The following is a 14895-nucleotide window of genomic DNA, read 5'->3' as shown; positions in this document are numbered from 1 at the left end:
AATTTGAAAAAGATCAGCCCCAGTATCCTGCAGTAAAATCTGGCTATCAGCATATGTTGTAATTTAAACATATATAGTCAGAAAACTAAATAACAATGTCTTCGTTTAGACAATTAAATACCATCAATGTGGCAAGTGGGTTATGCACCTCTTTCAGCAGATGGAGACAGAGCAAAGCTGATGTCAAGTATGTAATTAGGGATGTGCATTCATTTTCCCGAATTAGGCAATTTAAACGAAATTGCCTAATTGGGAATGGTTCAGGAGAACCGAAAAATGATTGAATTTTTTCTGAAATTTTGGAAACAATTCATTTTCGGGTTAATGCGCGCTAACCTGAAAATCGGGACCCCCGGAAAAACCCCCCACAGGAAAAACGAAATTCCCATGGGGGAGGGGGAAACTAAGCCAGACACAATATGAAAACCCGAAGCAAATCTCTAGTATATATATACTTGAACTGCCATGAGCCTGCCAGTATTCTTCCTCTCCAGCAGATGGTGGACATGCATCTCCCTACTGGGAATTGCTTAAAGTTTTTAGGAGAAAAGAAGAAGGAAAATTAATTTGGCCTGCTCTCCTGTGGTGAAAGTTCATATGGTTCCTCCCTCAGTTGAGAATTCCTGAGGTGCTCTATATTGGATCCTTCCCTCAGATGAGTACCTTGGTCTGGTAGCTTGGTTTGCACACGCAACTGGAAGCCAGGCCTCTCCAATGTCCAACGGTAGCTGGAGCACCAGCGGATTGCGGCCTCTCTTCTTCAGCTGCCGGCAGCCCTGCAGTCTCTCTTGCTGCCACCGGCTCGCCGCCTCCCCTGGGTGTGCTGTCCTGTGCAAATGCACTGTCACGCCAGGCCTGGCTGTAAAACAGCTGAAAGGCAAGCGGGTGCAGAAAAACGAGAGTGGCGGTGAAGAACGACTCTGTACTCAGCCGGTATGGGCTGAGCTCAGGTAAAGAAGAATAAAGAAATAATAATAATAAAACAGAGAAGGGGTTTTTTTGGTTTTTTTTGTAGGGATTCCTCTTCCCTTCATTCTCTGTGCTCAGCATGCTGATATTCATTCCCACCTCTGGAGGGGCTTGGGGGCCACGGGCAGCCTGGTGGGTTGAGCGGCTGGTTTTGGCTCTCAGGTCTTTCCTTGTTCACCGCGTGGTAGCCTGCGGTGGCGTTTCGAGCGCTTTTCCTGTGCATTAGGCTGCCCTCTTCAGTTCCGTCAGTTCGTGCGAGTGCGTTTGGCTGTGTGTCCAGTTGAGCGCCCTGTTTGTGTGTCTAGTTGGTCGCCTAGTTGGACGCTTGGTTGGGCGACCGATGATAGGGGCGCCTATCTGAGCGTTTATACGCACGTGCTACAATCTGAGCGGCCTTGTGGGAGCTCAGTTTTTGGGCACTCTTAGAGGCACAGGGTTGTATGTTTAAAATTTGGACACCTACATTTTGAGCCCTAGTTTTTGCAGCATGAATACAGCTGGACGCACACTTCTCCGTAGCCTTTTAGAGTGCACTGACAGACTGGTGACGCCTATAGCGAAGAAACATAGAAACATAGAAACATAGAAATGACGGCAGAAGAAGACCAAATGGCCCATCCAGTCTGCCCAGCAAGCTTCACACACTTTTTTCTCTCATACTTATCTGTTTCTCTTAGCTCTTGGTTCTATTTCCCTTCCACCCCCACCATTAATGTAGAAAGCAGTGATGGAGCTGCATCCAAGTGAATATCTAGCTGATAAGTTAGGGGTAGTAGGGGTAGTAACCGCCGCAATAAGCAAGCTACACCCATGCTTATTTGTTTTACCCAGACTATGTTATACAGCCCTTATTAGTTGTTTTTCTTCTCCCCTGCTGTTGAAGCAGGGAGCTATGCTGGATATGCTTGAAGTATCAGTTTATTCTTCTCCCATGCTGTTGAAGCAGAGAGCCATGCTGGATATGCATCGAAAGTGAAGTATCAGGCACATTTGGTTTGGGGTAGTAACCGCCGTAACAAGCCAGCTACTCCCCGCTTTGTGAGTGCGAACCCTTTTTTCTTCTCCCCTGCCGTTGAAGCAGAGAGCTCTGCTGGATGTGTGTAGTATCAGTTTTTTCTTCTCCCCTGCCGTTGAAGCAGAGAACTATGCTGTATTTGCATAGAAATTGAAGTAACAGGCTTATTTGGTTTGGGGTAGTAACCGCCGTTACAAGCCAGCTACTCCCCCCTTTGTGAGTGCAGATCCTTTATTCCACATTTCCTCTTGCTGTTGAAGCTAGAATGATGTTGGAGTCACAGTAAGCATGTGTACGTTTATTGAATAAGGGTATTGTCTCCAGGCATTAGCCATCATTCTGGCGAGTCACCCACTCTTCATTGGCGGCCTCTTGACTTTATGGATCCACAGTGTTTATCCCACGCCCCTTTGAAGTCCTTCACAGTTCTGGTCTTCACCACATCCTCCGGAAGGGCATTCCAGGCATCCACCACCCTTTCCGTGAAGAAATACTTCCTAACATTGGTTCTGAATCTTCCTCCCTGGAGCTTCAAATCGTGACCCCTGGTTCTGCTGATTTTTTTCCTACGGAAAAGGTTTGTCGTTGTCTTTGGATCATTAAAACCTTTCAAGTATCTGAAAGTCTGTATCATATCGCCTCTGCTCCTCCTTTCCTCCAGGGTGTACATATTTAGATTCTTCAATCTCTCCTCGTACGTCATCCGATGAAGATCCTCCACCTTCCTGGTCGCCCTTCTCTGTACCGCTTCCATCTTGTCTTTGTCTTTTTGTAGATACGGTCTCCAGAACTGAACACAGTACTCCAGGTGAGGCCTCACCAAGGACCTGTACAAGGGAATAATCACTTCCCTTTTCTTACTCGATATTCCTCTCTCTATGCAGCCCAGCATTCTTCTGGCTTTTGCTATAGCCTTGTCGCATTGTTTCACAGACTTCATATCATTTGACACTATCACCCCAAGGTCCCTCTCCTGCTCCGTGCACATCAGCCTTTCCCCCCCCATCGAATACAGTTCATTCGGGTTTCCACTCCCCATATGCATGACTTTGCACTTCTTGGCATTGAATCTCAGCTGCCATATCTTCGACCACTCCTCCAGTTTCCTTAGATCCCGTCTCATTCTCTCCACTCCTTCCTGCGTGTCCACTCTGTTGCAGATCTTAGTGTCATCCGCGAAAAGACAAACCTTGCCTTCTATCCCGTCCGCAATGTCGCTCACAAAGATATTGAACAGGACCGGTCCCAACACCGATCCTTGCGGTACACCACTTAAAACCGCTCTCTCTTCAGAGAAGGTTCCATTTACCATCACACATTGTCTTCTGTCCGTCAACCAATTTGCAATCCAGGTCACCACCTCGGCACTCACTCCCAAACCTAAGCGTCTTACCCTCTGTGCTGCCTGTCATATTCGAGCATCTCAGCCTGGCGTTCCCTCTGACTTGTGTCAGCGCTTCGTGGGAGCTCAGGGGGAATTAACCTTCGTCTGATTTTACTAAGCCTGGTTCTTCTCAGCCTGATGCAGGCCTGGGTAAAGAGATGCCAGAAGGGTCCTCTGAGTCTGGGACTCCCCTAACTGATTCGTCAGCGGGGGAAGGTAGTTCAGTAGGCACAGGACAGCTTTAAACAGCAGTGAATAGAAAGTTTTGGGTTTTTTTAAGAATACCTGAAAGACGTACGGTCAGTTGATAAGTGCACAGCTTGTGGTAGCTTATTTCATCAGTTTAGAACCGCATAGGGAAGAAGAACGGTGATTTCGAGCCATAGCTAAGGCTTTTGGAGGTGGAATCATTGGAATGAATGGAATGATTATGTGTCCTGGATGATTCGTATGGTGGCTGTGATTTATATTGTACAGTCACAGCCGATTCCTCCAACAACATCCAGGGCTCGGCATCATTTGCATCTCTGCCCAGCTTCAGTGTAGGACCGCCCTTGACACCCGTGCTAGAGTAGAGGTGACGGGCCCTCCCGCGGGTAGTTTATCTTTCTTTTTATAGCAGAGTTAACTTGAAACAGAAAAGCTGCCGCTCACCTTCAGCCTCCCCTCTTCTTTTTCTTGTCATGCCCTTCCTCACCAGTTGGATGCTTTCAGATAGACTCTCCGTTGGTCCTCAAGATATGGCAAGAAGAAGAAGAAGGTCCGAGGGCCACCAAACTCTGCTGGAAGATCGCTACGTGAACAAACAACAGACGGCTTTAAGTACAAATCTGTAGTCTGGCAGCAGACAGGCACGAGCTGAAATTGCACATCAGGTAGTAACTTTTAAAAATGGTTTTAACCTTAAAGTAATCAGAGCATTGTGCAATTCACGTTTGACTTTGATTTGAGGGGATTATGGAAATGAAATAAAGCGTGCATAGGTGAAGACCCATTAGAAGGGTGTCTGTGTTTCGCTTTTAATGTTGTAGGGCTGTTTCAACCTTTGCTACGCTTGGCTAAATTATTAATTTCAGAACGCATGGTGGAGCCGTGGCTTGTTTGATATTGTTGAACACCATTTGCTGCCTTCATGCACCCTTAGCTGTTTCTTTCTTCTTTCATGAACACCTTACCTATCTTGCCTTTTAATCTCCCTCGCTCAGCATTTTTCCTTTTGTTTTGTAGAGAGAATTCATTGCATTAGCTTTTCACTTTCAACTATTCAGTTGTAGTGCTGCAATTCAAATAATTGAAGCAAATGTCACAGCTTTCCTTCTGTTTCATAAATTCATTCTATTTTGTCTTCTGTCAACATTTCCTATTTAGTCCTTCCATCCAAGCCAGACAGTATTTATTTATTATTTAATAGGTTGTAATATACCGCCTTCTCCAGAATTGATTGTAGCGGTTTACATCGTTACATACATAATAAGCAAATAAGTTAAGACAAACATTAAAATAAAGTAAAATAATATAACACAGAATAGTACAGCAAAAGTTAATGCTACTATCTAGGAAATAAAAAAAATTATTACTACCTATAATAACACCTTAAGGTTTGGGAGAAAGGTGCTATCAGGAAATAAAAGTTAAGCATAGGCTGTGCAAGTATGTACTATCATAATTCAGTATCAAAAGCCTTTTTAAATAAAAATGTTTTTAGAATGCATTTATATGAAGGTAGATCTGTGCAGTCTACCCATGAATTTTCTTTTCCGCAGAATAACACTCAAACCATGACAAAACTAATTAAAAGTTTCCTGTGCCAGTGAGACATTCCTTCTGAATGAATTAATCTTCTATATTAATCTTGAACCAAATATTTCACATTTTTAGGTATTATTACATGACTTGTCGAGCAGCCATCTCCTGTGAAATATGCCAAAATATATTTTTATGACACCCTCAAATTCACAGCAAGGCCTGTGAGCTAGATACCCCGCTGCTTTCTTTCTAATGCATTGCTTGTAGAAAAGAACACATTGAAAGGTTACCGAGTGTATCTGTCCATCTCACTGTTAACGGTGGCAGAGCAGCGCACACACACCTCAGGCGCAAAGCTCAGAGCTGGAGCTGCAGCACTCACAAAGAATACATTTGGCCCTCTGCTGTACTCCCAAAGGGGAGTGACCCTTGTCAATTTTGTTGTGGCTCTAAGAAATTGGGCTACTAGATCTAGTACAGGAAATAGAACAAGTGGGTAGAGAGGGCAAAAACAGTGCTGGAGTTTAAGAGGGCATAGGATAAGCATTGGAGAACCATCAATTGCTGAAAGTGAAGAGAAAGCATGATCTAGCGACAGGCGTTTAAGTGTTAAAAGTGCCGCATTTAACTAATTCAGCAGTGGATGCTGATCCTGACAGAATAAATGGCAAAGTGCTTGATATGAAATGCTGGATGTATAACGGTGGATTCACACCCCTATCAAGCATTGTCTTGTTCTCATCTGCTAGGAGATTTTTGCGTTTTTGGCTCCTCCCCAGATTATGGCCATTCCCCCTGTTTTTAGGCTTGGTCAGTGCACCTCTATAGAAGCTGGGGTTGAGCATGCTCAGCTTGTGTTGGCTGTAGCTTTGATTTGTGGTGTTTGGTTGTAATTTTGGAGTCTGGCAGCTTGGTGGGGTTTTGTGCTGGAGATCCCAGTGGGCCCCTCGGCCTACCAGCAAGGGATAACAGGTAGAAGCTCTATTTTGGTGCCTTCCCGGTTCAGAAGGGGGCTTCTCCTGTGCAGAGCAGAAGAGAGAAGAGATTTTGCATTTTCAGAGAGTGGGCCTGGTCAGCCTCGAAGAGAAATCCCACTTCCCAGTGGGAGCAGGATTGAGACTGCCTGCCTTTCTAACAGTTGAGTGGGTTTGCAGCACTCAAAGAGAGAGTTATGGCCCGAAGAGAGGAAAACTGTTTTATTTCCACTACTTTTAAGGGGGGGGGGGGGGAGGTCGGAGAATTTTGAGCTTTCATTTTCCATCCCAAATTTGAATAGCTAGATCCCATTTTCAACATTGGGACAAAGATACTAATTCAGGCTGGGAGATGGACAAGGAGACCGTGATTTGCTTTTCATGATGATGATTGTTTTTTTAAGTTACCTTAAATCCTTTTATTTTGAACCCCACTGCCAAGTCTGTTGTCTGAGTGGGTGCTAGAGGGAACTAAGTAGGAATATTGTATGTTAATCTTATACAGAGAATTACAAATGAGGAAGACAGCTACCTTGGACAGAATAACTAAGCAGACTGGCTGGACCAGTTGGTCTTTTTCTACTGACAATAACTAGGTTACTATGTTAGCTTATGCATTGCCTAAAACTTTCATGACTAATATTTTATTATTGCTATAATAAATAACACAGAGACACATTTCCCCTTCACTTCCTGGTTATCCTTGTGCTGACTCATCATCAAATCATCACAGTCAAGGAGGCAGGTAATTAAAATATTAATGTAACTGTCCTTTCCTGGGAGAGGTGAAGAGGGCTCTTCACTTAAACTGTAGTTCACTTCTAGAAATGGCACAAAAAAATTATTTTCAAACACTTATTCAGTGTTCACCTACAAAAAAAAGTCTTCACTGCTTTTGTGGCTAGAAAGCTAAATATTCTTTCTTTATAACTATCTCCTTGTTTTTCACTTTCACAAAAGCTGAAGTCATTCCACATTCTTTAATGTATTTAAGATTCACTCATCAACGAAATTAATTTGGCCAATTTCTTATAAAAATACTCTCTTTGAGTCCCAGAGGAAGGAATTGCTTGCATTAATAGCCCCCTGAAGATGTTAGGGGCAATATTCAGCACGGAGAGGCTCAGCTAGTTAGCCATATAAAGTTATTGTGCCACTGAATATACCCAGCTATCTTATCTAGTTAACTTTAGGACAGGTCAGCAGCATGACTAGAGTTAGCCACATAAATTAACCAGCTAACTCCAAATATCATTATCTGGCTAGAATTTAGTTGGTTAAGTCTATACATTTGATGGTTTAGCCATTTAGATGGATAACTTTTCAGTTATCCATCTAAATGGCTTTTGAATATCAACATCCATGTGTCTGCTTTGCTGTATTTTCAGAGGAGATTCAGAGAGGAGAGGATGTGCTGCTTCTTCATACATATAACCAGTGACGGATTTAGGATTTTGCCACCCCCTATGCACTGTGGATACTGTTGTCCACTCCTCCTGTCAGACAAGGGACAACAGAGCAGAAAACTGGAGGATAGAAGCTGGATCAGGGAGCTGAGTAGCTTTACTTTCAGGCCGATTCAGTACGATGCACTCAGGCTGAGTGCACCGTTAGCCCCCGTTTGGACCATGTTTTCGACACACTATTATTACCTCTTATACAGTAAGGGGTAATAGCACGTGGAAAACGAGCGTCCACCCCCCCCCCCCCACCCCCCGAAGCTAATAGCGCCCTCAACATGCAAATATTGATATTAAGTCGGAGGCCCCCCCCAAAAAAAAAAATCTGCCCGTGGCCCGTGGATTGGAAAACGGTCACTCAATTTTGCCGGGATGTGTGCAGGAAGATCACAACACCCCCGGTAACCGGGATAGGGCACTGTGTGCAGGAAGATCACAACACTCCCAGTATTAGGGATAGGGCACTGCGTGCAGGAAGATCACAACACTCCCGGTATCAGGGATAGGGCACTGAGTGCAGGAAGATCATAACACCCCCGGTATCAGGGATAGGGCACTGCATGCAGGAAGATCACAACACTCCCATGTATCAGGGATAGGGCACTGTGTGCAGGAAGATCACAACACTCCCGGTATCAGGGATAGGGCACTGTGTGCAGGAAGATCACAACACCCCCGGTAACCGGGATAGGGCACTGCGTGCAGGAAGATCACAGCACTCCCGGTAACCGGGATAGGGCACTGTGTGCAGGAAGATCACAACACTCCCAGTATCAGGGACAGGGCACTGCATGCAGGAAGATCACAACACTCCCGGTATCAGGGATACGGCACTGCATGCAGGAAGATCACAACACTCCCGGTATCTGGGATAGGGCACAAGTTCTAGTCACATTGACTGATCACATTACTTTTTTTGTCAAGCTACCAACTGTTTCCAACCGGGTGATGGCGCGCCAGCAGCCCGCTGGCGCGCGCAGATTTACGCCTGCTTTCCGCAGGCATAAATCTACCAACAAAGATAGGGGGTGGTTTAGATAGGGCCAGGGGGGTGGGTTAGGTAGGGGAAGGGAAGGGAGGGGAAGGTGAGGGGAGGCGGAAGGAAAGTTCCCTCCGAGCCCGCTCCAATTTCGGAGCGGCCTCGGAGGGAACAGGCAGCGCGCGCTGGGCTCGGCGCGCGCAGGTTGCACAAATGTGCACCTCCTTGCACGCGCCAACCCCGGATTTTATAAGATACGCGCGGCTACGCGCGTATCTTATAAAATCCAGCGTACTTTTGTTCGCGCCTGGTGCACGAACAAAAGTATGCCCGCGCGTACATTTATAAAATCTACCCCAGCATTAAGTTATCTTGGGTACTGAGGTTCTATAAATGTCCATTTATGGCAAAGGAAAATGCTGGCATGCACCTCTGTCTCATGCATATTCCTTAGGAATATCCTGAAAAGCACACCTGTTTGCAGCCCTTGAAGATTTGAAGTGAATACCACTGCCTTTGATGGTCAGGTGGCCAGGTTGTAGCTTGAAGAAGAATCATTTTACTTTTAAAGGAAGTATCTCCTTATAGAACTGGGTATATCCGTATTTCTGTATATGCAAAGATTATAGGTGGAAATGTTTGGTGCTGAGTTGGATTCACAAATAAAATCATTCTCTTTGTTGAATTTGAAAGATACTCCAGTATAAATAAGTCATTGTTAGAACTTGTTACATAGCTCTTTTAAAAATCTTTTTAAACTTTGGCTAAGGTTCGCTTTTGTGAGCTGTGCAGTCCTTGGCAAGAAGTGTGGAACAGTTGATACTTTGTGTATCTCTCATTTGTAATGGCCACTGACTGTGGCCTTGCTCGATCTTGTTTGGAGCACCGCTGAGCTCATGGCTTTACGTGTTTTGTGTGCCGGGGGTAAGTTGCTGTGCTGGATTTCTCTTACAAAGAGAAAGAGCCATTGTTTCCAAAGAGTGAGAGAGAGAGAGAGAGACACGGCTGAGAAAAGAAGGCATTATTAACCGGGAGATTTGATATGCAAGACATATTTCTCCTATGACAAGACTATGCAATAGGAGATGCTATTTATTGTGTTAGAAAAGAGAAGATACCGTTTCCTTTTCACTGGGGATTATGGTTCAATGCAAAACAACAGCTCCCTGATGTAAAGTCCTTGGTTTTTTTTTCACACGGTGGCCACATCAAACCATCACAAAGCTCCAGGAAGTGGTAACATGGACAGATTACCCAACTGCCTAATGCTTTTTTCTTAAATTTGCACCGAGCTGCATATCAAGTGGCACTGGAATGAACAGATCTAGCACTCAGAAACAATGAGATAAAGCCTAGGTGCTGAGGAGCAGGAAATGTTTATTCCCGAATTCAGATGGAACTAGCAGGGAGTATCACTAAATTAAGTTTTAACATCAATGAAAAGGGCAAGTGATTTGCCTTGGTTTAAATTGCCCTCAAAAGCAGATAAGTATATTAAATCAGAATGAAGGATTTGCGGCCATGACCATCGAGCACACAGTGTTCTCAATAGCAATGGAATAGTTTACACCTGGTAGCCAATCAAGAGGCAAGGATTATGTGTGGAATGTGTCCAGGTAACAATGGCCTCAGCATTTGCGCAATTTGATTTCCATTGTTCAGTGGTCATAAATGAATGACATGGCAGCATTTTAAAAAATAATACTTCTTCCTGTGTTTTCTTAGCTTTATACTACAAAAACCAGGAAATTTTCTTATAAAAATGTAGAGGCTGTATGGAAGTGTACCACCATATGTCAACAAGGTCGAGGGGACACTGTAAAAGCAGCATCTCAACTCAGTTCAGACCTCCAGAGGAAGAAATGTAAAGAGCATGATTGAACAGTCAGCCTAAACAGCAGAGAATCTGACACCTTTAAGTAATAACTTTTATTTTATTTATGTCACATTTTATAGAATTGATCCAGTTTGGAAAACAGCAGCACCTTTACATTTCCTTACTCTTACAAAAGACAAAAGAAAACTTGAAAACATTCTAACCATGCATGCAGGGTGTTTCTGTGTGTCTTCTATATGTTGGAGTGTGGTATATCATGTAGACCTAATGGATAAGAAGACAATACAGAAAGAAGTTTGATTTTGTTGGCGATCACAAAGGGGAGAAAGTTGCAGGGCTTCTTTAACCATGGGATCAGGCTTCTTTAACCATGGGACCAGGGATCCTGAGCAAACTTCTGTGGATGAGCCCTCTTATATTTTCAATATTGATCACCACCCTCTCATTCCTCTCCAGCCTCAGAACTCTCCACTCTCCCAACCCACCCCACCTCTCTTGCAGGCCGATACAGTACAGTGTGCTCCGGCAGAGCATACTGTTAACCCACGATTGGATGCGTGTTTTCAACGCACTAGCGTTACCACTTATTCAGTAAGGGGTCGAAAACGCACGTCCAATCCCCCCAAACCTAATAGCGCCCGCAACATGCAAATGCATGTTGATGACCCTATTAGGTATTCCCACGCGATTCAGAAAGGAAAATGTGCAGCCAAGCCGCACATTTTACTTTCAGAAACTAGCGCCTACTCAAAGGTAGGCGCTAGTTTCGATATTAAGTCGGAGGACCCGAAAGTTAAAAAAGAAAAAATTTGAAGTCGGTCCGCGGCTCGTGGGTTGAAAACTGGATGCCCAATTTTCCCGGCGTCCGGTTTCCGAACCCGTGGCTGTCAGCGGGTTTGAGAACCGACGCCACCAAAATTGAGCGTCGGCTGTCAAACCCGCTGACAGCCACCGCTCCTGTCCAAAAAGAGGCGCTAGGGACGCGCTAGTGTCCCTATCGCCTCTTTTTACCTCTTTTTACCGCCGGGCCTAATTTGAATACTGAATCGCGCACAGGAGAGTGGCCTGTGCACGTGCCGAGAGAGCGGGCATTCGCCCGCTCTCCCGCGGACTTTACTGTATCGACCCGTTAATTTGATATTGTTGGCTCCCTGCTGCAGCTTTCCTCCTCTGCACCAGCTGACAGGAAGGCAGCTGCATGCCATCTCCTCCTTTCTACCCATGCAGGCTGATGTAAGCACAGCTCCACCTCCTTCCCACCCGTGCAGACTGATGTAAGCACAGCTCCACCTCCTTCCCACCCGTGCAGACTGATGTAAGCACAGCTCCACCTCCTTCCCACCCGTGCAGACTGATGTAAGCACAGCTCCACCTCCTTCTCACCCATGCAGACTGATGTAAGTACAGCTCCACCTCCTTCCCGCCCATACAGACTGATGTAAGCACAGCTCTACCTCCTTCCCACCCCTGCAGACTGATGTAAGCACAGCTCCACCTCCTTCCCACCCATACAGACTGATGTAAGCACAGCTCTACCTCCTTCCCACCCATACAGGCTGATGTAAGCACAGCTCTACCTCCTTCCCACCCATACAGACTGATGTAAGCACAGCTCTACCTCCTTCCCACCCATACAGACTGATGTAAGCACAGCTCTACCTCCTTCTCACCCATGCAAGCTGATGTAAGCATATCACTATCTTTTGACCTGCATGGGCCCATGCAAGTATGAAGTGAGGCATCTTCCTCCTTCCAGCCCACGCTGGTGCAAGTGCAGTGTTAAGGGCCTTGCACTATAGGCAGGGCCAATGCAATGATATTAAGCAATGCAGGTGAACCTTCAGTTTTGGCCCCCCTTCTCTCCCTCCCCTTATCTTTCAGGGTCATAAGCCCCTCTCGATGAGATTTTTGATAATTAAACTCAACAACCATTATGACCCCATCACCACCCCTCTCAGAACAATTCTGCAAAAACACATAATTGGACATCATACTTTAAAATATTAAACTTTGTTTCAATATATATATGGATAATATAAATATGTTTCAGAAATCATTTTAGTGTTTGATGAATGTTTCATTTGTGACTTTTTGGGGGTAGACTGCAAAAAATAAATCAAGAAATACATACATTTATAAATTAAAAGAAATCCATATTGTGTAGCTGCAATGGCTGGCTGACTGGTCTGAGCTTGAATGCTTCCCTTTACTATTCGGGTCTTTATTGAATTTTAAGTTCAGCAACATGGTACAATTAATTAAAGAAGGAATGATTGTTTCAGGTTTGGTATCCCTTTATTACTTACCATTCAAAAAGATTTTCAATTTTTTATGTTACCTCAGTTGCTGTGGGCATGGACCCTTGGGACGAGGTGGAGTTGGCCCGCCCTGCAGGTCTCCCCATCGTTGTCAGGCGGAGTCAGACAGGGCAGAGGCCCAAATGGAGCTTCACCTTTACTAGGCCCTCGTTCCCCTTGGGTTGAGCCTTCAGGTGCCGAGGCCGGCAGGTCTTAGGAGATTCTTTGATGTAGCAGGGTCAGAGTGGACAGAGACAACCTGTATCCTGAGGCAGGCTTGGATCAGCGACATGGCAGCATTCGAGGGTGTGCTGCAGACAGGCAATGGTCAGTAGCCGATGGCAAGCAAGGATGTCCAGAAATCAGGACAAGGTCAAGTACCGGGTATCCACCCAAAGGGAAGAAGAGAAGAAGGGAAGAAGGGATGGACAGGCAGGCAGAAAAGCAAGGAGCAATTAGATAGGTGAGGGACATGTAGAAGAAGTGAAGAAGAAAGACGGACCCTGGAGTTGAAGACAAGCTGTAACTGAAGAAAGAAGACGCTGGCAACTCACAACACTCAATGAAGCAGGCTGACCTGTTGCCGAGGCAAGGACTAAAGGCAGGCAGGGGTCTTTCATCAGCCAAGACTCATGACATCATTTTCAGGGGCTGTAGGGCTTTTCCCTTTAAAGCCCAAGAAGAGATGTGCGCGCATGCCTAGGGAGATGCGCTACGCAGGAGACATCAGCGGCATCTCGCCATGTCAAAGAAGGGCGACTGGCCATGGGGAAGTCAGCAGCGGCATCCCACCGCATGCACTGGCTGTGTCCCACTGCAAATTGGGCTGGGCTGGAGGTTAAGAGTGGCAATCCGGGAGGCAGCCTGCGGACCGCCAATCACAACATCAGTAACACAAACTCCTTGCATTACCAGGCACGTTAAGAACATAAAATCATAAGATATGCCACACCTGGTCAGACCAAGCATCCATCTGTTAGAGTCCTTTTTTGTTAGTTTGGCTGAGGATGTCTGTGGAGGTTGGGCCGTATGGATTCAGAGTTTTCACCCAGACGCAGACTAGTTTGAAGGCCACAGGCCAATCTCTGAGTGAACTCCTATTTACTGTCTTGCACTGTGAAATGTTTATGAACAGGCAAGAGTCTGTTTACTTAGTTATTCCACTAGGTCTATGGATGTGAAAGCCTGAGAGAGAGAATGAAGGCCACACAGCTGTGCCTGAAATTTGATAAGAGATCAGAGGGAAGAAACGCCACTATTTTCCACAAGCATATAAGGAGGGAGAGAGAGTATTAGGTTCTTTTGGTTTCGTGGACCCTTGGCCCGAGGTGGGAGTTGACTCTCCCTGAGGGGTTGAGCCCCAAAGGGCCCCACTATCAGGAGGCGAGGTGGAATGGAAGCACAGGCAACTGGACCACGTCTGTGGCCCAGGAGAAAGGAGGCGTAGACAAGCTGTCTGCGTCACAGCCACGTAATCGCAGACACCTGTATTGTGGCGATACTGCGGGGTGCCCCGAGGAGCGGGGTCTGAGAGAAACAGTTTTAAGTTATTGCAGTGTAGGGTAGGTTAGGAGATAGAATAAACCAGAGGAAGGATCTCCAAGGCAGAGATGCACAGAGCAGGCCCAAGGAGCGGGGAAGCATGGAGACAGGATATCTGGTATAGTAATGCTGAGGCTACCCCGAGGAGCGGAGAAGCGTAGGGACTGAATGTCCGGTGTGGTAATGCTGAAGCTACCCCGAGGAGCAGGCAAGCGTGGAGACAGGATCTCCGGTGTAGTAATGCTGAGGCTACCCCCAAGGAGCGGGGAAGCGTAGAGACAGGATTTCTGGTGTAGTCAAGCTGAGGCTACCCTGAGGAGCGGGGAAGCGTGGAGACATGATCTCTGGCGAGGTAGCACAGAGGCTACCCAGAGGAGCGGGGCAGCGCAAGACAGAGTCCCGGAATGGGAAGCGCAGAACAGGCCCCCGAGGAGCGGGTACCCAGAGCCAGAATCCAAGGTTGTAGAGCAGGGATCCAAAGCAGGAACGGCAGATCCAGAGAACAGGAACAAGCACCAGAGGAGCTCAGGAAACTCATTGCCAAGTTGGTTAGCGTAGGCGCATACCTAGAAAAGCCCAGAGTTGGAGTGTAGGTCGGCAGCATCCCAGCCGCCACGTGGAGTCTCGAGAGCCAGGAGGAATGTGGTGGTAGCGGCTAGCCACATTCGCGAGTTTACCAGGAGTGGAGAGCA

Source organism: Rhinatrema bivittatum, chromosome 4 (genome assembly GCF_901001135.1).
Source record: "Rhinatrema bivittatum chromosome 4, aRhiBiv1.1, whole genome shotgun sequence".
Lineage (NCBI taxonomy): Eukaryota > Metazoa > Chordata > Amphibia > Gymnophiona > Rhinatrematidae > Rhinatrema > Rhinatrema bivittatum.
This window is presented reverse-complemented; position numbering follows the sequence as displayed.